General features: G+C 41.5%; 1 protein-coding gene across 1 annotated transcript in view; it reads right to left on the bottom strand.

The window, feature by feature from the left end:
* peak1 (pseudopodium-enriched atypical kinase 1) overlaps nucleotides 1-23,408 on the bottom strand; it is a 269,483-nt gene that overhangs the window by 186,412 nt on the left and 59,663 nt on the right. Inside the window, exon 2 of the mRNA XM_084169057.1 lies at nucleotides 20,419-20,550. The gene's annotated coding sequence lies outside the window, so the exon portion shown is untranslated. The remainder of the gene's footprint in view (nucleotides 1-20,418; nucleotides 20,551-23,408) is intronic.

Raw genomic sequence — 23,408 nt, 5'->3', positions numbered from 1 at the left:
ATTATTATTATTATTATGGGGAGGCGATGTGCACTGTTATCCAACAGTGAGAACCCTAGGCTGGTGAACAGGTCTAGACCTAAGATATTAGTGCTCTGCTGTGTGATGTGAAAGGGGAACTGAGTGAGGGCCTTGTTGCCATACTGCACAGGTGAGTGTATAAAGCCGACGACATCAATCACTGAGCGCACATATCCGTACAGGCTAGGGCTGGGCAGCTGGAGGGGCAGGTGGGACAAGAACGTGGAGTGTGACCCAGCCGGGTTTGAGCGAGACTGCATGAGCGACAGGAGGGGGCCTGTCTGTGGGGCGTGATCCAGCCGGGTTTGAGCCAACCAAGTGAGTGATAGGAAAGGGCGTGTCTGTGGGGCGTGACCCAGCCGGGTGTGAGCCCACAGTGTGAATGACAGCAGGGGGTGTGTCCATGGGATGTGAGCTGACCTACACCACTTCGCAAAATGGTTTGGTTTCTGACATCGTCTATCCACGAGCAGGGCAGTCATGGGCACGTGCATGGTGTCTATTGCAACCACAGTTGGCACACCATTGATGCGTCTGGGGTCCCATCAACTGCACTGAGGCACTCATGTCACTGTCTGAGTGACAGGTAGAGTCTGACACACTGAGACTCCCACACAGCTTGATCTCCTGCACAGCTTGAACATGCACTGGAAGCATGTGTCTATGTCTCAGAGGTCTTAGTTGCACAGTGAGTTACTGATTCCACTTGGGAAGCTATGGCTACAGCTTTTGCTAAAGTCTTATCATTATCTCCAAGGAGAAGCCTCTCCCATACGAGTGAGCTTGAGGTTCTTTCAATGAACTGCTCCCTGATAATTACATCTCTAACATAGCCAAACTGACATGACTGCGCTAGCCCTTTAAGATCAGCACCGTACTGTGTCGCTGACTCACCCGCACACTGTGTGCTCTGCCGAAAATGCATCCAAAAGTTCAACAGCTGCATTAAATGTGCACTTCCCCGAGCATTTGGCAGATGCGCAGGCCCTGTGCACCGAGATAGTGGAGATGAATGGCCCTTTTCCACTCAGGGCTAACCACATCCAGTGCGGTAGCTAGCATGTACATCTCAAACGACAACTTCCATCTGTCCCATGGGATTGTTGGTTTGCCTGCGTGAGGCAAGAACGGCTCCGGTGGAGGTAGGGATATTGTAGAAATACATTCAGCCATCCTCGTTCGCCAAATGGTACGTTTGAATATAACGAAACAGTTGAGGCTGACATTTATCTAAATGAGTAGCATCTCACCTACAGTGATTTACGATGACAACATATCAATAAAACAGACTGTGCAATCGATGATACAAATCATGGACGCTACACTAAACAATCAGTGCTAAACACAACAGACCCTCTATTAGACACGGAGAATGCACCTCTAACCTCTCTACGTAGGCAGAAGGAAAGATGATACACCACCAGCCGACCACCCTGGATTTAGTTTCACCACCAGTCTGAAGTGGCCATGGCGTGCCTTATGAAACCTGTAAACATGGTCCCAGCCAAGAGCTGAATCAGTGAATAAACAGCAGACTCTCGATAAGTGCAATGCAGTTATCTGAAGTGCAGTTTACAAGTCTGAAATGGCTCTGGATATTCGAGCACGTTCACATTCCGTGCAAGCATTCACAGAAGTCCTAAACCATTCTTTACATCAGGGGAATGACTGTATCCAGATTAGAGGCAAACAGGTTCATGTGTTCTTAACAGTTCATTTTGATGTAAGGCCTTGCCCAAAAGTGTCAAGTGGGATCGGAAAACATGGCGTTTGCTCTGATAATGACGAAACAATGACTGATGTCAGAAGACTGATACTGACGACCCTTCAGCATGGTGAGTTAACATTGTCCTCTTCAATGGGAACATCATTCTGAATACCTGAATTTGATTCCTAAGTTAGATAAATAAGTTATGATCTGGTGTGCCTGCCATTTGTTTTGGGCTTTTGTAGCTCTCTGCCATTGGCTAGACATTAATCACATGACGGTGGATTATTATGGCTGTTGCCTCGCAGTGTGGGCGTCCCCAGAGGAAACAGAGCAGAGACGCGGGTTCCACATTCCTACTTATGCTCAGCACATTTAAGCTAATGACCTCACTATCGGCCAATCAGCATTTAGGGGAATTATGTCACAAACAAATATACCCACCCACCCACACCCCCAAAATACCCTCAACCTCCAACCCTCCCCAAGAGATAATTGCTTGCATAGGAGATAAGAGACACGGCTATCAACGGGAACAAGAAAGCATAGAGATAATTGTGTGGTGCATGCCAAACCTGGAAAGTCCAATTAAGTTTGAGATGATTCTGAGTCCACCCCAAGACAAATGCAGGATTTTGCTGTGGTGATAATGCAATCATGCAAATCTAATGAAGAGGACAGGCGTGTAAGCCCAATGAAACGGAGAGTTCGTCCAGACATAATCCAATCCCATTTCAAAGTTTAGAGAAAGAGAGATTCGCCTCGCTTCTTGGCCATGGAACACAAACACACAAAAAACTTTGTGGGAGTTCTAAACTTGCATTTGATTATGAACACTTGACAGCCCAGATGGTTGAGGGGGATTCAAAGGCACTGAAGGTTAAATAATAAGTGTTACTTACTCTTTTGAAATCACTAATAATATTGATTTTTTTTTTTTTTTAACAAAGTTTTAAGTGAAATATTAGCTTTTGTCTGAAGCCGAAAAATACAGGAAATTCAAAAGCTTATTTGACCTATGCACTAACAAGGCTTTTCAGCATAAGCAGCTTGACTACTGCTAGAGTACCGTAGCTTTATTGATCTACTGTACTTTAACAACATATGTACTCACATTGGATAGGTTGATTATGGCCCGGACATGGTGTAGATTTTGACACTAGAACCGCATTAGGCCAATGGATTTTGATTTTAAATAAAATAAAATAAAATAACCTATGTCCTGCTCCTTCCCTGACTTTTCCTAAATGTTTGTATTTTACACTGCTCATTTGTCCGAATTTTGAAATCACAAACAGAAAAGTATTTAGAGACAGTTTTTTTCCCCCACACCTATTCCTAACTTAAGCCGCCAAGACAATGTGCTGTAGGACGTTGGTACCCAGCCAGGCGCTAATGAGTCTCGCTCTCCTCACTGAATGAATGACAAATGGATTCATGGGCGATAAGTGTGCACCTTACTTCACAATTGAATTAAAATTAGGCCTAACTGAATGATGAGGGTGAAGAGAACAATAACAGTGTGATGATGAGTTTGTGTTATGCCTATTTATCAGTGTTGGAGCTCATGTTAATAATTTGACTGCACAGTGCGGGTTGATACCTTTCTCTTTTACGTTTGACTTTGTAAAAAGAAGACGCTACAGAACTGTTTTATTTACTGTAACTCTATTACTAATCACATTTAATGTAAGGGGAACGAAAACATGTGATGTGTTGCAGTAGGCCTTTGGAATAATGCTAAATATATCCTTGACTCTATCCAACTTGATGAGCAGGAAATAAACGATGCAAGTCAGCCTGCACAGCTGGCCCATTGAAACTACACGTACACTATACCAAAACTAATTTCACACATAATAAGAGTTAGCGTATAGACAAGATTAGAGATTCAGAGTCACATGCAGGTAAAACATTTTGATTTCTATATAAACTCAGCAAAAAAAGAAATGTCCCTTTTTCACCCGGTCTTTCACAGAAAATTAGTAAAAATCCAAATAACTTCAAAGATTTTCATTGTAAAGGGTTTAAACACTGTTTCCCATGCTTGTTCAATAAACCATAAACAATTAATGAACATGCACCTGTGGAGACAGGACGGACAGCTGTGGCAGACCACGTCCTCGCAGTGGCAGACCACGTGTAACAACACCTGCACAGGATCGGTACATCCGAACATCACACCTGCGGGACAGGTACAGGATGGTAACAACAACTGCCCGAGTTACACCAGGAACGCACAATCCCTCCATCAGTGCTCAGACTGTCCGCAATAGGCTGAGAGAGGCTGGACTGAGGGCTTGTAGGCCTGTTGTAAGGCAGGTCCTCACCAGACATCACCGGCAACAACATCGCCTATGGGCACAAACCCACCGTCGCTGGACCAGACAGGACTGGCAAAAAGTGCTCTACACTGACGAGTCACGGTTTTGTCTCACCAGGGGTGATGTTCGGATTTGCGTTTATCGTCGAAGGAATGAGCTTTACACCGAGGCCTGTACTCTGGAGCAGGATCGATTTGGAGGTGGAGGGTCCGTCATGGTCTGGGGCGGTGTGTCACAGCATCATCGGACTGAGCTTGTTGTCATTGCAGGCAATCTCAACGCTGTGCGTTACAGGGAAGACATCCTCCTCCCTCATGTGGTACCCTTCCTGCAGGCTCATCCTGACATGACCCTCCAGCATGACAATGCCACCAGCCATACTACTCGTTCTGTGCGTGATTTCCTGCAAGACAGGAATGTCAGTGTTCTGCCATGGCAAATCTGGTGCAGTCCATGAGGAGGAGATGCACTGCAGTACTTAATGCAGCTGGTGGCCACACCAGATGCTGACTGTTACTTTTGATTTTGACCCCCCCTTTGTTCAGGGACATATTATTCCATTTATGTTAGTCACATGTCTGTGGAACTTGTTCAGTTTATGTCTCAGTTGTTGAATCGTATGTTCATACAAATATTTACACATGTTAAGTTTGCTGAAAATAAACACAGTTGACAGTGAGAGGACGTTTCTTTTTTGTTGTTGCTGAGTTTAGTATCAGAAAGAGCATATTGTGTAGTTTCTATTACACTTACCTTTGTCAAATAACTCTCATAATTCCAAGAGGTGCAGCTCTATTTCCATATTTCCCTTTTTCCAAGAATATCTGTGCTGTCCATGCATTCAGCACATGACCACTCGCTCGGCAGCATTACTCTGGCTACTAAGCAAAAACTAGTAACATTATAAAATGAAAATATGCTATTTATTTATGCAATTCATCCTTTACAATTGTTCCTGCACTGGTGCTTTTGTTTAGGAATACAGCAAATAATTTAACTTGTGCACCTGGCTGGTTATATTATTATTATTATTATAATAATAATAATTATTATTATTATCTTTTTCGTTTCTACGTTGTCAAAAAAATCAGTACTATAACTATTACTTATCGAATCTACAAATAAAGTTGATCAAATGGATTACACTGTAATGTTTTTATTGTAAGGGAAACTAAAATAGGCTATAGGCCTACGTTCTTTTTAGGACTTTGTAGAATTATACAAAACATATCCTTGACTCTATCTAAACAAATAACTATTGTTATTATTTTCCCCCACAAATATTTATTCATGCAATTAATACTTTATAATAGTTTATGCACTATTTATCAATCGTTGGTGCTTATGTTTGCTGCACCTTGTAGGTTGATATGCATCTGATGTATACACTAAAAGGGGGACGCCCGGCAATGTTCTCTTGCCGGTACTTATAGGCTGAAAGGCCAGGCGGTTCTACTGTTAATACATTGGGGTCATAAAGGTCCTATTGTTTGGCATGCTTTCTCTCTATATGCAGTTACTAATAGTCGAGATTTATAGTAAATAAATACAAATAATATATGCTTATATTTGTCCTATTTCACACGTGTGAATTGGAAATGTGTTTTTTGCATATCCCAACTCTCCCTGAGACACCCTCGGAGAGTGGGGTCATGGCCAGGGTCTGTCATTATTAACGGTGATCCTGGAGCAATTAGGGTTAAGTGCCTTGCTCAAGGGCACAGACAGATTTTTCACCTTGTCGGCTCGTGGATTTCGGTTACTGGCCCAACGCTCTAACCGCTACGCTACCTGCCGCCACCTTTGGTTATTATGAAGTTGTTTAATAGAATTTAGCAATGTAAGTCATTACTCTATTTTTAAGAATTGTACTGTATTAATTGCATAAAGCTTTGTTTGTAAAGTATGTATCCATAGCTCTATTGATGAATTCGAGAGTAGATACATTTCTCCACCCCCAATTCTTCAGCTTCTTACCAAAACAGTGGCGGGGTGTCGGCTTTGTTGTTGTTTGAAAAGCAGACTGACCCTTTTAAGAACCAATGGGTCTATATCACGATTGGGAACATTGAACAGATTTCCAGATGGCAAATTGCATGTGTGTCTTACATGAAAAAACACGTTTACATTACCAAGTACATTAAATTTGGTAAACCTACTGTACTCTAATAGTATGTATTAGGCTGTTTGAGAGAAGGTTTGTATCACAATCAACCCATCCAATGTGAATTCAACTGTTGTTAAAGTACAGTAGAACAATAAAGCTACGTTACTCTAGCAGTAGACAAGCTGCTTATGCTGAAAAGACTTGTTAGCGCAGTGGTCAAATTAGCTTTTGAATTTCCTGTCTTCCCGGAAGGTCTGATAATAGCACATATCCTGCCACCAAACATTTTTACTGTGCACTATAACTATTTGAAATGGCATAAAACAACATGGCTGTCAATGGCAGCCTAAAGTGGTTGCATTTCAAAATGTTACAGCTCTTAACAGTTTATGCTACAGACACTAGACCAACTGTAAAAAGGTCTTACAATCACATAACTAGTTTATGAACCACATAATGATTTAAATATGCATACATTTGGGGAACCCTGATGGATACACAGTGAAGTTAGTTCAGACAGTACGACCGGGGAAGGTAGAGTGGGGAAAAAAAGTCAGCCACCAATTGTGCAAGTTCTCCCACTTAAAAAGATGAGAGAGGCCTGTAATTTTCATCATAGGTACACGTCAACTATGACAGACAAAATGAGAAAAAAACATCCAGAAAATCACATTGTAGGATTTTTAATGAATTATTTGCAAATTATGGTGGAAAATAAGTATTTGGTCAATAACAAAAGTTTCTCAATACCTTGTTATATACCCTTTGTTGGCAATGACACAGGTCAAACGTTTTCTGTAAGTCTTCACAAGGTTTTCACACACTGTTGCTGGTATTTTGGCCCATTCCTCCATGCAGATCTCCTCTAGAGCAGTGATGTTTTGGGGCTGTCGCTGGGCAACACGGACTTTCAACTCCCTCCAAAGATTTTCTATGGGGTTGAGATCTGGAGACTGGCTAGGCCACTCCAGGACCTTGAAATGCTTCTTACGAAGCCACTCCTTCGTTGCCCGGGCGGCGTGTTGCCCGTGGCTGAAAGACCCAGCCACCTTTCATCTTCAGTGCCCTTGCTGATGGAAGGAGGTTTTCACTCAAAATCTCACGATACATGGCCCCATTCATTCTTTCCTTTACACGGATCAGTCGTCCTGGTCCCTTTGCAGAAAAACAGCCTCGAAGCATGATGTTTCCACCCCCATGCTTCACAGTAGGTATGGTGTTCTTTGGATGCAACTCAGCATTCTTTGTCCTCCAAACACGACGAGTTGAGTTTTGACCAAAAAGTTATATTTTGGTTTCATCTGACCATATGACATTCTCCCAATCCTCTTATGGATCATCCAAATGCACTCTAGCAAACTTCAGACGGGCCTGGACATGTACTGGCTTAAGCAGGGGGACACGTCTGGCACTGCAGGATTTGAGTCCCTGGCGGCGTAGTGTGTTACTGATGGTAGGCTTTGTTACTTTGGTCCCAGCTCTCTGCAGGTCATTCACTAGGTCCCCCCGTGTGGTTCTGGGATTTTTGCTCACCGTTCTTGTGATCATTTTGACCCCACGGGGTGAGATCTTGCGTGGAGCCCCAGATCTAGGGAGATTATCAGTGGTCTTGTATGTCTTCCATTTCCTAATAATTGCTCCCACAGTTGATTTCTTCAAACCAAGCTGCTTACCTATTGCAGATTCAGTCTTCCCAGCCTGGTGCAGGTCTACAATTTTGTTTCTGGTGTCCTTTGACAGCTCTTTGGTCTTGGCCATAGTGGAGTTTGGAGTGTGACTGTTTGAGGTTGTGGACAGGTGTCTTTTATACTGATAACAAGTTCAAACAGGTGCCATTAATACAGGTAACGAGTGGAGGACAGAGGAGCCTCTTAAAAGAAGAAGTTACAGGTCTGTGAGAGCCAGAAATCTTGCTTGTTTGTAGGTGACCAAATACTTATTTCCCACCATAATTTGCAAATAAATTCATTAAAATTCCTACAATGTGATTTTCTGGAAAAAAAATTCTCAATTTGTCTGTCATAGTTGACGTGTACCTATGATGACAATTACAGGCCTCTCTCATCTTTTTAAGTGGGAGAACTTGCACAATTGGTGGCTGACTAAATACTTTTTTTCCCCCACTGTAAGTGAGGCCAAATATAAGATTAGAGCACTTATGACAGATGTGTGGCAGAAGAGGTGGGACAGCAAGCCCAAGGGCCGGCATTTATATGCCCTCCAAAGAAAGGTCGGTAGACCAAGATTCAAAGGTCAGATTAGGAAGGAAGAGGTGGTGTTTACTCGGTTGCGCCTTGGACATTTAACTCATCATTACATCTGGTTGGCAAGCATGTGAATTACATTTACATTTTAGTCATTTAGCAGACGCTCTTATCCAGAGCGACTTACAGTTAGTGAATACATATATATATTTTTTTATACTTGCCCCCCCCGTGGGAAGCGAACCCACAACCCTGGCGTTGCAAATGCCATGCTCTATCAACTGAGCTACATCCCTGTGGTGTGTGAATGGTGTGTGTACGGCAGGGCTATTCAACTGGGGGCCCCCGGGTCAGATCCGGCCCGTTTATTAATTTAGACTGGCCCTTTGATCAATTCTGAACATTAATAGAATATTTGTAAAAAATCCCAGCCAAAATCCGAAACATTCTTCTTTCAGACTGGAATTTGGAATGACCTGATTTCACATATATATGCTTAGTTTTCTGATTATTTTAAAATGACCTAATTATTTTAAGAAGCTTTTCAACCCCTAAGGTCGATGTCCGCGCCCCAGCGGAAATATAATTAGCATAATAAAAAAATCCCCATAAACATCTGTCAGTTTAAGCTAGAGATATTTTTTTTGCCATTGTATGTGTCTCAATCCACTGCATCCGCGTATGTACAGTGCCTTTGGAAAGTATTCAGACCACTTACTTTTTCCACATTTTGTTAAATTACAGCCTTATTCTAAAATGGATAAAAAATCTAATAAAATCCCTCAGCAATCTACACACAACACCCCATAATGACAAAGAGAAAACTGCTTTTTATAAATTTTTGCACATTAAACAAAGTATTAAAAACAGAAATACCATATTTACATAACTATTCAGACCCTTTGCTATGAGCTCAGGTGCATCCTGTTCCCATTGATCATCCTTGAGATGTTTCTACAACTTGATTGGAATCCACCTGTGGTACATTCAATTGATTGGACATGATTGGGAAAGCCACACACCTGTCTATTTTCAGTTTTGAATTTTTTATAAATTAGCAAAAATATATAAAAACCAGTTTTTGCTTTGTCATTATGGGGTATTGTGTGTAGATTGATGAGGGGAAAAACAATGTAATTAATTTTAGAATAAGGCTATAACATAACAAAATGTGGAAAAAGTAAAGGAGTCTGAATACTCCCCGAAGGCACTGTAACACTTCCGCATCTGCGGTGAAAGGTGACAGAGCTAGAGCGGTGTTTGTCAGACCATGAGACATCCCAGAAAATCGGTCTTCTCACAAAACAGTATGTAGCTTCCGAAAGGTTTTGCCTACAAACTATTACCCCTCTATGAAAAGATGAGACCCTCATGAACATGATGGTGTTCTCCGTTTTGCCCTACGACCCCCACAAGCGAATTGGTACCCGTCAGCCGATTTGCCAACTTCTGTCTGTAGCGTCCAAAGTGTTTGGGATACACACTAATATGACACCTCTGTGTAAAGGTGATAGTCTCACGAATATGTACAGTACCAGTCATGTTTTTCTTAATTTTTACTATTTTCTACATTGTAGAATAATAGTGAAGACATCACAACTATGAAATAACACATATGGAATCATGTAATAACCAAAAAAGTGTTAAACAAATCAAAATATGTTTTATATTTGAGATTCTTAAAATAGCCACCCTTTGCCTTGATGACAGTTTTGCACACTCTTGGCATTCTCTCAACCAGCTTCACCTGGAATGCTTTTCCAACAGTCTTGAAGGAGTTCCCACATTTGCTGAGCACTTGTTGGCTGCTTTTCCTTCACTCTGCCGTCCGACTCATCCCAAACCATCTCTATTGGGTTGAGGTCGGGGGATTGTGGAGGCCAAAAATCTCCAATTTGGACTCCAGACCAAAGGACAGATTTCCACCGATCTAATGTCCATTGCTCATGATTCTTGGCCCAAGCAAGTTACTTCTTCTTATTGGTGTCCTTTAGTAGTAGTTTCTTTGCAGCAATTCGACCATGAAGGCCTGATTCATGCAGTCTCCTCTGAACAGTTGATGTTGAGATGTGTCTGCATTTATTTGGGCAGCAATTTCTGAAGCTTGTAACTCTAATGAACTTATCCTCTGCAGCAGAGTTAACTCTGGGTCCTTCGTTCCTGTGGAGGTGCTCATGAGAGACATTTTCATCATACGCTTGATGGTTTTTGTGACTGCACTTGAAGAAACTTTCAAAGTTCTTGAAATGTTCTGCATTGACTGACCTTCATGTCTTAATGTAATGATGGACTGTCCTTTCTCTTTGCTTATTTGAGCTGTTCTTGCCATAATATGGACTTGGTCTGTTACCAAATAGGGCTATCTCCCCCCACCCACACCTTGTTAAAATTAACTTTTAACAAGGCACACATGTTAATTGAAAAACATTCCAGGTGACTACCTCATGAAACTGGTTGAGAGAATGCCAAGAGTGTGCAAAGCTGTCATCAAGGCAAAGGGAGGCTACTTTGAAGAATCTCAAATATAAAATATATTTGTTTAACACATTTTGGGTTACTACATGATTCCATGTGTTATTTCATAGTTTTGATGTCTTCACTATTATTCTACAATGTAGAAAATAGTAAAAATAAAGAAAACCCCTGGAATGAGTAGGTTTGTCAAAACTTTTGACTGGTACTGTACATGTCGGTTGTTTTGCTCTAGGACGCCCACAGACTTCACAAGACTCGTCTGAAGGTCCAGTTGAAAAAAATTATGGAAGTACAGTATATATGGAGACTGTTTAGTGACAAAAATAAGGGGTTAAATACATGTACAAATAATAAAATAAAAAATAAATATTGATCTTTATATCTCTCAGATATAGGAAAGACACTTCAGAACAAAGTTCCTTTAGATTTTGCGGGGGACTATCTGTTGTTCCATGTAGGCCAAAAATAATGACTTGCACAAGTTTTCAAAAGTCTCAAAAACAACAAAATAAATCAAGTGGGACAGGATAAGCAGGGAAGGGGTGGGCAAGTAGTGGAATATGCCAAATATGAAGTATGAAGTTGTTTCAAAGCATGAGGAAACCAAGGAATGACAGCTTCATTGACAGACGATACAGGCAGACAGGAGAGTGACGTACATCACAAAGGAAATAGTCAGAGCCATAACAGCAGAAAGGATAATAATAAGGTGATAAGCATGTATGACCTTATTGAGTGATTCCTCACAAAACCCAGACAAAAAAAAGGATTGTTGACGTATATTTGACATTTGTATCTAAAAGCATAATTGAGAAACAATTCATCAAAGTTGGCATATTTATGACATTTTGGCCTTGCCCAGGCCTCCATTAACTCCATGATGTTTCATCTGTAAATGCAAAAAAGTTAACATTTAATTTGAGGGTATTTTCATCCATATCGGGTGAACCGTTTAGAAATCACAGCACTTTTTGTACATAGTCCCTTCATTTTAGCGGGGACAAATATCATAAACCCCCCCACTCCCACCCCAAAAAAATGCTAACCTCCCCTGTTACTGTAATAGCATGTCTTGGGGGTATGATATTTATGAGTCTGTAACTAATTATTCACGATTCATTCAGGACTATCTGTAATCATGGTAGCATCCACATTAATGTAGAAGTGTTTAGAAACATATTCTATTCTTATTTACAATCAAATTGACTTCAACATGATGCAATACATTATTTACCATTAATTTCTATTGGGAACAAAATAATCTGAAAAACAACCAAAACAAACAGCAAATGCATCCGACAACTTTGTAGAGTCACAAGCTTGATGTAATCATTGCGTGCTAGGAATATGGGACCAAATACTACACTTTTGACTACTTTAATACACATATATGCAGACGCAGACTCGGTCTCGACCTTTAAGTCTTTACTGAAGACTCATCTCTTCAGTAGGTCCTATGATTGAGTGTAGTTTGGCCCATGGGCGCGAAGGTGAACGGAAAGGCACTGGAGCGACAAACCGCCCTTGCTGTCTCTGCCTGGCCGGTTCCTGTCTCTCCATTCGGATTCTCTGCCTCTGACCCTATTACGGGGGCTGAGTCACTGGCTTACTGGTGCTTCCCATGCTGTCCCTAGGAGGGGTGCCTCACTTGAGTGGGTTGAGTCACTGACATGATCTTCCTGTCCGGTTTGTCGCTCCCTCGGGCTTGTGCAGTGGAGGAGATCTTCGTGGGCTATACTCAGCCTTGTCTCAGGGTAGTAGGTTGGTGGTCTGTTGATATCCCTCTGGTGGTGTGGTGGCTGTGTTTTGGCAAAGTGGGTGGGGTTATATCCTGCCTGGTTGGCCCTGTCCGGCTGTATCGTCGAACGGGGCCACAGTGTTTCCCCCCCCTAGCCACCATGCTTCTACATCTGCATTGCTTGCTGTTTGGGGTTTTAGGCTGGGTTTCTATATAGCACTTTGTGACTTCTGCTGATGTAAAAAGGGCTTTATAAATACATTTGATTGAACATTTGATTGATATACAGTGCCTCCAGAAAGTATTCATACCCCTTGACTTATTCCCATTTTGTTGTGTTACAGCCTGAATTCAAAATGGATTAAATATATTTTTTTCTCACCCATCTACACACAATACTCCATAATGACAAAGTGAAAACATGTTTTTAGAAATGTTTGCAAATTTATTGAAAATGAAATACAGAAATCAAATTTACATAAGCATTTACACCCCTGAGTCAATACATGTTAGAATCACCTTTGACAGCGATTACAGCTGTGAGTCTTTCTGGGTATGTCTCTAAGAGCTTTGCACACCTGGATAGTACAATATTTGCACATTGTTCCTTTTTAAAATCTTCAAGATCTGTCAAGTTGGTTGTTGATCATTGCTAGACAGCCATTTTCAAATATTGCCATACATTTTCAAGCAGATTTAAGTCAAAACTGTAAATCGGCCACTCAGGAATATTCACTGTATTCTTGGTAAGCAACTCCACTGTAGATTTGGTGTTGTGTTTTAGGTTATTGTCCTGCTGAAAGGTGAATTCATCTTCAAGTATCTGGTGGAAAGCAGACTGAACGATTACAAGCATACCCACAAGATGATTCAGCCACCACTGTCCTTGAAAATATGGAGAGTGGTCCTCAGTAATGTGTAGTATTGGATTTGCCCCAAACATAAGACTTTGTATTCAGGACAAAAAGTGAATTGCTTTGCCATTTTTTGGCAGTATTACTTTAGTGCCTTGTTGTAAACAGGATGCATGTTTTGTAATGGATTTTTTTATCTGTACAGGCTTCCTTCTTTTCACTCTTTCAATTAGGTTAGTATTGTGGAATAACTACAATGTTGTTGATCCATCCTCAGTTTTCTCCTATCAAAGCCGTTAAACTTTGTAACTGTTTAAAGTCACCTTTGGCCTCATGGTGAAATTCCTGAGCGGTTTCCTTACTCTCCAGCAACTGAGTTAGGAAGGACACCTTTGTAGTAACTGATACACCATCCAAAGTGTAATTAATAACTTCACCATGCTCAAAGGGATATTCAATGTCTGCTTTTTTTTTTTTACCCATCTACAAATGTGACTCCTTTCAGGAAACTAGGCGTATGTCGCACATTACTACATCACAGGAGAGCCATTTGAAAGTAAACATTTTTTAAAATATATAAATGCGTTTTTGGGCAGAAATGCCTTCTGGAACATGTGAACTTCCATGTGCCTTAATAACAAACTTCTATGCCATCTGTAAATATGAATACAATTGTTAAATTACGAGACTAGTTGGTTTAGCCACAGAAAAAGACAGGAACCTTCCCGCTAGCCATGATTGGCTGAGATAATGAATGGGCTGGACATGTCGAGAGATGAGTTCGGATTGGTCTGTCATGAAGCACCTTCTGTCTATAACATGAGCTGGTCAGTATGTGTAGGTAATCCTAACTAAGCAGCTTTTTTGAAAGATATCATGTAGTAGACCTGCAAAAGCGTTGCTCTCCACTTTCTGGAGGACCGAGTTTTGAAATCAGTGGAATGCACGGTGGAATTAGAGTATGATAGCTAAGGAGATGGAGAAAATTCTGGCATTTGATTTCAAATATGCAGACAGAGTCGAAAAGAGAACACACAGAAGGCTGTTGTATAAAAAAACATGTCTCCGGATTACATCTTCAAACTAAGGCAACCATGGCATCCGTGACAGAGAGGTAAAAGCGTCAATACATCAATACGGGTAAGATAGTCCAGCTAGCTACATTTTCAGATATTACACGTTTCTAATTTTGTCAGAAAGTTGTTTTAATTTAAAGTTAAAGCGTACTGTTAGCTAGTTAGCTAACGTTAGCTGGCTGGCTCGCTAGCTAACGTTACGTGTATGATCTGTGTAGTAATATTATTCGTATCTCAGAGCCATTTGCATTGCTAGTTATAGCCAAATGTTAGCTAGCCAAATAATATTGAACCTGGTCGGTTAGCTACCTACAGATTCATGCAGGGTAGTAACGTTATGAGTTGGGATTATGGTTCATCGTTTACCTAGCTAGCTATATGTCTAAACAAAATACTTTACTATGCAAGTAACCATTTCAATAGAATGTTCATGATGTCACTGCGACAACTGTCAATAGACGTAGCTGGTAAATTCGCTCTGGCTATCTACTCCGATTTCAGAGCTCTCTCGTGTAAGTGTGCCAGAGCGCAGAATAACTGACGAATTTACGAACGCTCAACACCCGTTGAATATGGCCGGTGTCAGTAAACTTTGGCAAAAAAGCGTAATTAAATTGTTGCCAGCAGCACAGTAGCAGTCACCAACACTCTGGATAACATAACAACACCCTAACCAGCTCTACTAGGGTGAGTAAAATGGTCAGAGTGAGCTGTTCCCTCATTTGTGTCTGGAAGTAGCTAGCAAGCTAGCCAACGTTATCTTGGGTGCTTGACTGCTGTTGTTAGGTCAGAACGCTCGGCTCAACCCTACTCCTTGGCCAGAGCATCCAGTGTGCGCTCTGAACGCTCCGAGAGCGAAACGCTCTGAATTTACGAACGGACAATCTGACAACGCTCTGACTTTACGAACGCCCAGAGCGCACTCTGAGCACACTCTGGCACTCCAGATTGAATATACGAACACACCCATAGTATAAACCAGCCTTTAGTCTTGAAATCTTTGGTTGTTTATTACATGGCCTCACATGTGAATCCTTAAATAGATGGGTGAGGCTAAGGCTTAAGAGGGTGTGAACAATGCTGAATGGGTGTAGACAAAGAAGAGCTCTCCAAAAGTGATGTTACAAGTTTATCAAAGTTCAAAGCAGAATTTATTTCCCATTGTTCCTCAACTGTAGTGTATGATATAGAATTTTCTAGCGCTGAGTCTTTACTTTTATCCAATGTAAAAAACTAAATTTCAATTTTGCTACATAAGACCGAATCGAGCCGGTCGGTCACAAATAGGTGCCCTTCTTTGCGAGGCATTGGAAAACCTTCTTGGTCTTTGTTGTTGAATCTTTGTTTGAAATTCACTGCTCGACTGAGGGACCTACAGATAATTGTATGTGTGGGGTACAGAGATGAGGTAGTCATTCAGAAATCATGTTAAACACTATTATTGCACACAGAGTGAGTCCATGCAATTTATTATGTGACTTGTTAAGCAACATTTTACTCCTGAACTTATTTACGCTTCCCATAAGAAAGGGGTTGAATACTCATTGACTCAAGACATTTCAGCTTTTCATTTTTAATTAATTTGTAAACATTTCGAAAAACATAATTCCACTTTGACATTATGGGGTATTGTGTGTAGGCCAGTGACAAAAACAACTAAATTCAGGTTGTAACACAACAAAATGTGGAAAAATTCAAGGGGTGTGAATACTTTCTCTCCTAATTCTAAGTTAAGTTGTCCCAATACTTTTGGTCCTCTAAAATGGGGGGACTATGTACAACAACTGCTGTGATTTCTAAACGGTTCACCCGATATGGATGAAAATACCCTCAAATTAAAGATGACAGTCTGCACTTTAACCTCATTGTTATTGTATCAAATCCAAAGTTCTGGAGAACAGAGACAAAACAACAACATATGTGTCGCTGTCCCTATACTTTTGGAGCTCACTGTATTTTCAACAATATATTGAACAATTAGCCAAATAAAAAATGAAGGCTATTCCATGCAAGAAATTGCAGAGAAACTGAAGATCTCGTACAACGCTGTGTACTACTCCCTTCACAGAACAGGGCAATCTGGCTCTAACCAGAATAGAAACAGGAGTGGGAGGCCCCGGGGCACAACTGAGCAAGAGGACAAATACATTAGAGTGTCTAGTTTGAGAAACAGGCGCCTCACAGGTCCTCAACTGGCAGCTTCATTAAATAGTACCCGCAAAACACCAGTCTCAACGTCAACAGTGAAGAGGCGACTCCGGGATGCTGACCTTCTAGGCAGAGTTGCAAAGAAAAGTCCATATCTCAGACTGGCCAATAAAAATAAAAGATTAAGATGGGCAAAAGAACACAGAAACTGGACTTTCTCTTTGGGGTACCATTTAATGAAGCTGCCAGTTGAGGACATGTGAGGTGCCTGTTTCTCAAACTAGACACTCTAATGTATTTGTCCTCTTGCTCAGTTGTGCACCGGGGCCTCCCACTCTTCTTTCTAGTCTGGTTAGAGCCCGTTTGCGCTGTTCTGTGAAGGGAGTAGTACACAGCGTTGTACGAGATCTTCAGTTTCTTGGCAATTTCTCGATGGAATAGCCTTAATTTCTCAGAACAAGAATATGACGAGTTTCAGAAGAAAGTTATTTGTTTCTGGCCATTTTGAGCCTGTAATAGAACCCACCATTGTTGATGCTCCAGATACTCAACTAGTCTCAAGAAGGCCAGTTTTATTGCTTCTTTAAATCAGCACAACAGTTTTCAGCTGTGCTAACATAATTGCAAAAGGGTTTTCTAATGATCAATTAGCCTTTTAAAATGATAAACTTGGATTAGCAAACACAACGTGCCATTGGAACACAGGACTGATGGTTGCTGATTAATGGGCCTTTGTATGCCTATGTAGATATTCCATTATAAATCAGCAGTTTCCAGCTACAATAGCCATTTACAACATTAACAACGTCTACACTGTATTTCTGATCAATTTTATGTTATTTTAATGGACAAAAAAATTGCTTTTCTTTCGAAAACAAGGACATTTCTAAGTGATCCAAAACATTTTAACGGTAGTGTATATTTTCAATATTCATGTTTATATGTTTCAATAGTCATAAGTTAATGTAAAATGTTTTCTTGAAAGGCGGTAAAGCTTCTTCAAATGATACCACTTTTTGCTTTGTAGAATTTACAGATTAAACGTTATGGAGTCTTAAAGGAGGCCTGGGTAAGGCCAAAATGTAATAAATATGCCAACTTTGATTAATTATTTCTCATTTATACTTTAATATTCAAATGTCAAATATATTTCAACAATCCTTCCTCCAAAAGGACTATTCTATGGATTACATTTGGTTAAAATCCATAAAATCATGGTATTTTTGGTCTGGATTTCGTGAGGAATCACTCAATAAGGTCATACATGCTTATCACAGGTTATTACCTTCTCTGCTGTTATGGCTCTGACCTTTTCATTTGTGCTGTACGTCTCCTATCTGCCTGAATCCGCTGTCAACAAAGCTCATTCCTTGGTTTCCTCGTGTTTTGAAATAACTTCATATTTGGCATATTACGCTCCCCTCCCCTCCCTTTCCCTTCCTTATCCTGTTCCATTTGATCTATTTGATTGTTTGAGACTTGTGAAAACTTGTGCAAGTTTTACACTGGCCACACGCGTTCGTCCGCGTGCCCCATCGTGCGCATTTTGATTTTGTCCATCCACACCACACATTATTTTGGAGCTCACTGTAATATATGCTACTGGTATATTAAAGTTCCAGAGTAGGGTCTCTGCTAGTTTTAAAGTGGCCCATTTTATGAAGAGAAATTGGCATAGTAGGCAATGTAACCAATCACAGCCCTCCTTTTACTTGTATCATTGCACATCCTGCAAATCACCAGCATAGGGCGACCATTTTGAATCCATTTTTACATTCACTCTGTCGGTAATGCTTACAAATTGGATCATAACCCTAAAAGTAGCACAGATCCCACTCTGGAACTTTGATATGCCCGTAGAGTATATTATATTCAACAATATATTGAAATATTTGCCAAATCAACATTTTTATATTTTCAATATTCATGTTTATATTTTTCTATATTATGTACCTGTAACACAGGGACAGAAATAGCTGTAATCTTCTGGAGGTGACGCAGAGGGATATCTGTAAAAATTTAACCATATCCTCACTATAGAGGGGTGGTAGAAGTAATACTATCTACTGTTAGTATTAAATATCGGCCATTTAATGAGGGAATGAGTAATAATAAAATATGGTTGAAAGAATCAACCATATAGAGGCTCTGGGAAGTGATGTCTGGAGACGGCTCTCCAGATTCAGAGTTGAACAGTACATGGCATGTTCTTGACGGTGACCTGTCCCTTCCTACCGTGGGAGGCATTGGCTAAGCCGGGCTCATTTCCTCCACAGTCGCTGCCATTGGTTAGTTCTCCAGTTTGTTTGTAATAACGCTTGTTTGTTGTTTTCCATGGGGTTTCCAGAGAAGGAATAAGTTCCCACATCTTGTTCTCTGCCCCTTCTCCAATCTCCCTCCTCCTCTTTCTTGCCTCCCAGCGCTTCAGCAGAGATGGAAAACCTGTCCCAGACTCTCAGCAAGAGGGTCACACACATGCACGCACGCACACACACATTACATTGAGCCATGACAATTGGGTGAGTTCACTGCATGGCCGGACTACCCAGGGCACCAATTATTATTTTATTGTTTGGAAAACATACTTTTTTGGGGGGGGGGACTGCTAATTTCCTGCATTTCAACACATTGAAAAAGTTAGTTATATAATTACATACATTTTTGTTATGAGGCAAGAGAAAATGTTGCAGTTTTAAAGCTAATTTCCTGCAATTCTACTCCTTTTATCCTGTTATCTGGGGGGCCCACAAAATTATTATTAATCTTAAAACAGAGTTTTTTGGGGGGGAAATAGCTAACTTCCATTATTTCAACACAAGTAGTTTTATAAATGCTATTCTACACATTTTGTCATGAGGCTAAGAGAAACATTAGCTGTTTTATCACTCATCTCATGCTATTGTTTACATTTTACCATGAGGCTGAGAGAAAGAAAATCAGTTTTAAAGCACATTTCCTGCTATTCTACACTTTTTGCCAAGGGTCAGAGAGAAAAATGTGCTGTTTTATAGCTCATCTCATGCTATTTTATACATTTTGCTATCATATGCTATCTTTATTGGTTGGGGGGCCCCTGCAGGTCGGTGGCCCCGGGGTACGTGTCCCAGGGCGGTTCGGTTATCCGGCTCTGGGTCACTGAATAAGCCGACATGCCTATCCGCTCTGTGCTGGAGAGTGATTTTGGCCTGAGGGCACATTTAGAATTACATTTACATTTTAGTCATTTAGCAGACGCTCTTATACAGAGCGACTTACAGTTAGTGAGTGCATACATTTTTCATACTGCCCCCCCGTGGGAAACAAACCCACAACCCTGGCGTTGCAAGCGCCATGCTCTACCAACTGAGCTACAGGGGACTACAATGGGGCAGTTATATCAGCTTAGGATGAGGGCCTGATATCGACAGAAGGCTTTTGATTGGTTTCATAACATAGAAACATGCCCTATCTAGCTGACTCGCTCTGTGACTGGTTTCATAACATAGGGAATGTTTCTATTTTGCGGACTCTCTCTGTAAGAGGTTTGACTGCATTATGTATGGCATCCCATTTCTGTCTCTGCAATTCGACTCTGGTGTAGCAGCCAAAAAACGATACTAACTGAACGCAAAAACAAGGCTCCTGATACAGTTGAGCTATTAGGATCAGGTCAGTTTCGGAAAGATTTAAGCCACGCTTTCAGTCAAAAAAACTTTAAAAAACCATTAACATTCGCTAAATACATAGTAGAATAAGCTCAGCAGCAAAGTCCAACTTGACTCACCTGGTTACTACGCATGTAGGATGTCTTGCCTGTGGATCCCTTCCCTCTTCAGTTATACAACCAGATATAGCTGATTCAGACGGACATTTAAGCTACTGGTGTCCGAAGAGGCCATAAGCCAAACATTTTACCCTGCAGGGAGAGAGGCAGAGAGAGGGGGACAGGTGTGAGCGAAGTCCCCAGGTGAAGAGAGAGAGAGAGAGAGAGAGTTGGAGTGTGTTCATAGAGGAGTTGGCACGGATTGCCAGATTCCTGCCCAGGCACGACTCCACGTGTGGAGGAGAGGAGAGGGAAGGGCCTCTGGAGACCGAGCTGCTCAAACACATTAAATAAATAGAAAAATAACCTGGGAGGCCAGAGGCCCGGTGGCCCTGTGTGCATCACGCTGGGCTCTGGTAAGCAGAAAGAGGAATTATGCTAAACACTCCCTCGTTTAGAGGGAACTTCACAGATCCCTGCCGCTCAAGCCAGCCAGATAATAGGTGATGAATAGGACAAAAATAAGAATAACATACTGAAATCTTGTCATTTTAGGATTGTCATTAGTCATTGACCCAAGATTTGGGTTTGCTTCCCTAGCGACAGCTTATCATTAGCATCATTGAGAGCCCTGTTAGCATCCTCAATGCAGAGACTAGGGGTTTGCATGTTATAGGAGGTTGTTAGAGAAGTGGAAAATACAAGTATTGACATAGGCATATGCCCTCAGTGTTCATATTGGGTGTGAGAATATTGTTTCTGTATCTAACAATGGAGGACAAGTGAGATTGTCCACAAGGCATAGGCCTTCTAGATTCGGTTATGTTTGGTCTTGATGGAATATGTTGGGCCTACAGCAAATAACACAACACAATATTAGGCTAACTCAATTATTCAACCTCATTGTCGCTGACACCCAGTTACACGCCCAACGCTACACTTCTCTCCGAGACAAACCATGACTCACTGAAAAAATATAAGAGAGGATAACGTAAAAAACTCCATCCCCTCACCGAATAAGTCAATAGCTTTTTTACCATTCTGACAGCATTGTTGAATCCTATTTTTCATTATAACCCTATGACTCACCGGTACAGCGGGTTAAGAGCATGCCTTGACCTAAATTTGTCTCCATCTGCAGGCACGGCATCCTAATTTCACCTTCTTTAGAGACCTTACAGCCCGCTCCAGCAGACACAATGCTATATAAGGCCTTGGATGCACTGTACTGCACTGTAGGCCTACACAGCAGTGAGGGACAAAGTGCTGAAGTAAGTGGAGACTGCCAGGTCTGAGGTCTGTTTACACTAAAGCATTTTTTATTTTTCCTTTCTAAGAGGGCCTGGTTGCTCAACATGCCTCCTTGAACCTGAGTCCAACACTAACAGGCCTATTTATTGTCCGCTTGTGGTCTGGGGCCAGGAAGTGAGGGGAGATTTGTGCATAGAGGGCACAGGGCACGTCCTCCCCCTGAACACCCCTCCTGCTTCTCCCTCACCAGGGGGTCACGTCCGGGGCGGAAAAACTTCACCCCTTGCCGTTTATGGTCATGATGGACCGCTCACCAGGTGGTGGCTGCATAAGTGTTACAATTTCTGTGTGTTTGTGCACGTGTTTATGAGGGGTGTTGTGTAGGTGTGGCTAGGTGTTGCTGCACTGTTTTGCTGGGGATTCTATTTCTAGAGTACGCTGAAGGGGCAGTGTTGCTGTGTGGGGAATAGATAACCATAAATCAAAGAATGGCAGAGGGTCTCTCTCTTTCCTGCTCCCTCTCCTTGTCTCGCTGTCATTTTCCTCTGGGTCTGTTTCCCAATCATCTAGAATAGCTGTCCCTCCTTGTTTACACTCCAACCACTAATGAATTAGGTTAAAAGAGCTGAGAGGATTTTACTTTATTCAGATCCTTTCAGACCTGTGGTTGTCATAAAGGAAATGACAACGAAAAGATGGCCATTTAAGGATTTTAGGATGACTATTACTCTCACTCACTCTTGGTTGTACTCAACTTCCATTCTCTGTCCCTCTTTCTCTTGGAATAGAATGAACTCCATTTCTCATGGTCTGTCCCTCGGCTTCTCTTTCTCATACCCTCTCTCTCACTAGTTCACTCCCTCCATCCCTCTCCTTTCTCAACCTTCTCTTTCTCATACCCTCTCTCTCACTAGTTCACTCCCTCCATCCCTCTCCTTTCTCAACCTTTTCTTTCTCATACCCTCTCTCTCACTAGTTCACTCCCTCCATCCCTCTCCTTTCTCAACCTTTTCTTTCTCACTTCATTTGTGCCTCGTTTTTTCTTTCTCTACCCTACTCTCTCTCAAGCTGGCAGGGACACACAGAGAGGAAATGGGTGCCTCTCTCCGACAGAGACAGAGTGAGAGAGAGAGAGACTCGTACATTTCCTCAGTGAAAACAATGTACTGAGCAAATGTCAAATTGGCTTTTTACCAAATTACCGTACGACAGACCACGTATTCACCCTGCACACCCTAATTGACAAAGAAACAAAACAAAACAAAAGCCATTGTCTTCTCATGCTTTGTTGATTTCAAAAAAGCTTTTGACTCAATTTGGCATGAGGATCTGCTATACAAATTGATAGAAAGTGGTGTTGGGGGAAAAACATACAAATCTATGTACACAAACAACAAGTGTGCGGTTAAAATTAGCAAAAAACGCACACATTTCTTTCCACAGGGCCGTGGGGTGAGACAGGGATGCAGCTTAAGCCCCACCCTCTTCAACATATATCTCAACGAATTGGTGAGGGCACTAGAACAGTCTGCAGCATCCGGCCAAACCCTACTAGAATCTGAAGTAAAATGTCTACTGTTTGCTGATGATCTGGTGCTTCTGTCCCCAACCAAGGAGGGCCTACAGCAGCACCTAGATCTTCTGCACAGATTCTGTCTGACCTGGGCCCTGACTGTAGATCTCAGTAAGACAAAAATAATGGCGTTCCAAAAAAGGTCCAGTTGCCAGGACCACAAATACAAATTCCATCTAGACACCGT

This window comes from Coregonus lavaretus (assembly GCF_964263955.1).
Source record: "Coregonus lavaretus genome assembly, chromosome: 9".
Lineage (NCBI taxonomy): Eukaryota > Metazoa > Chordata > Actinopteri > Salmoniformes > Salmonidae > Coregonus > Coregonus lavaretus.
The sequence above is the reverse complement of the archived record's forward strand: the minus strand, read 5'-3'. Positions and strand labels throughout refer to the sequence as shown.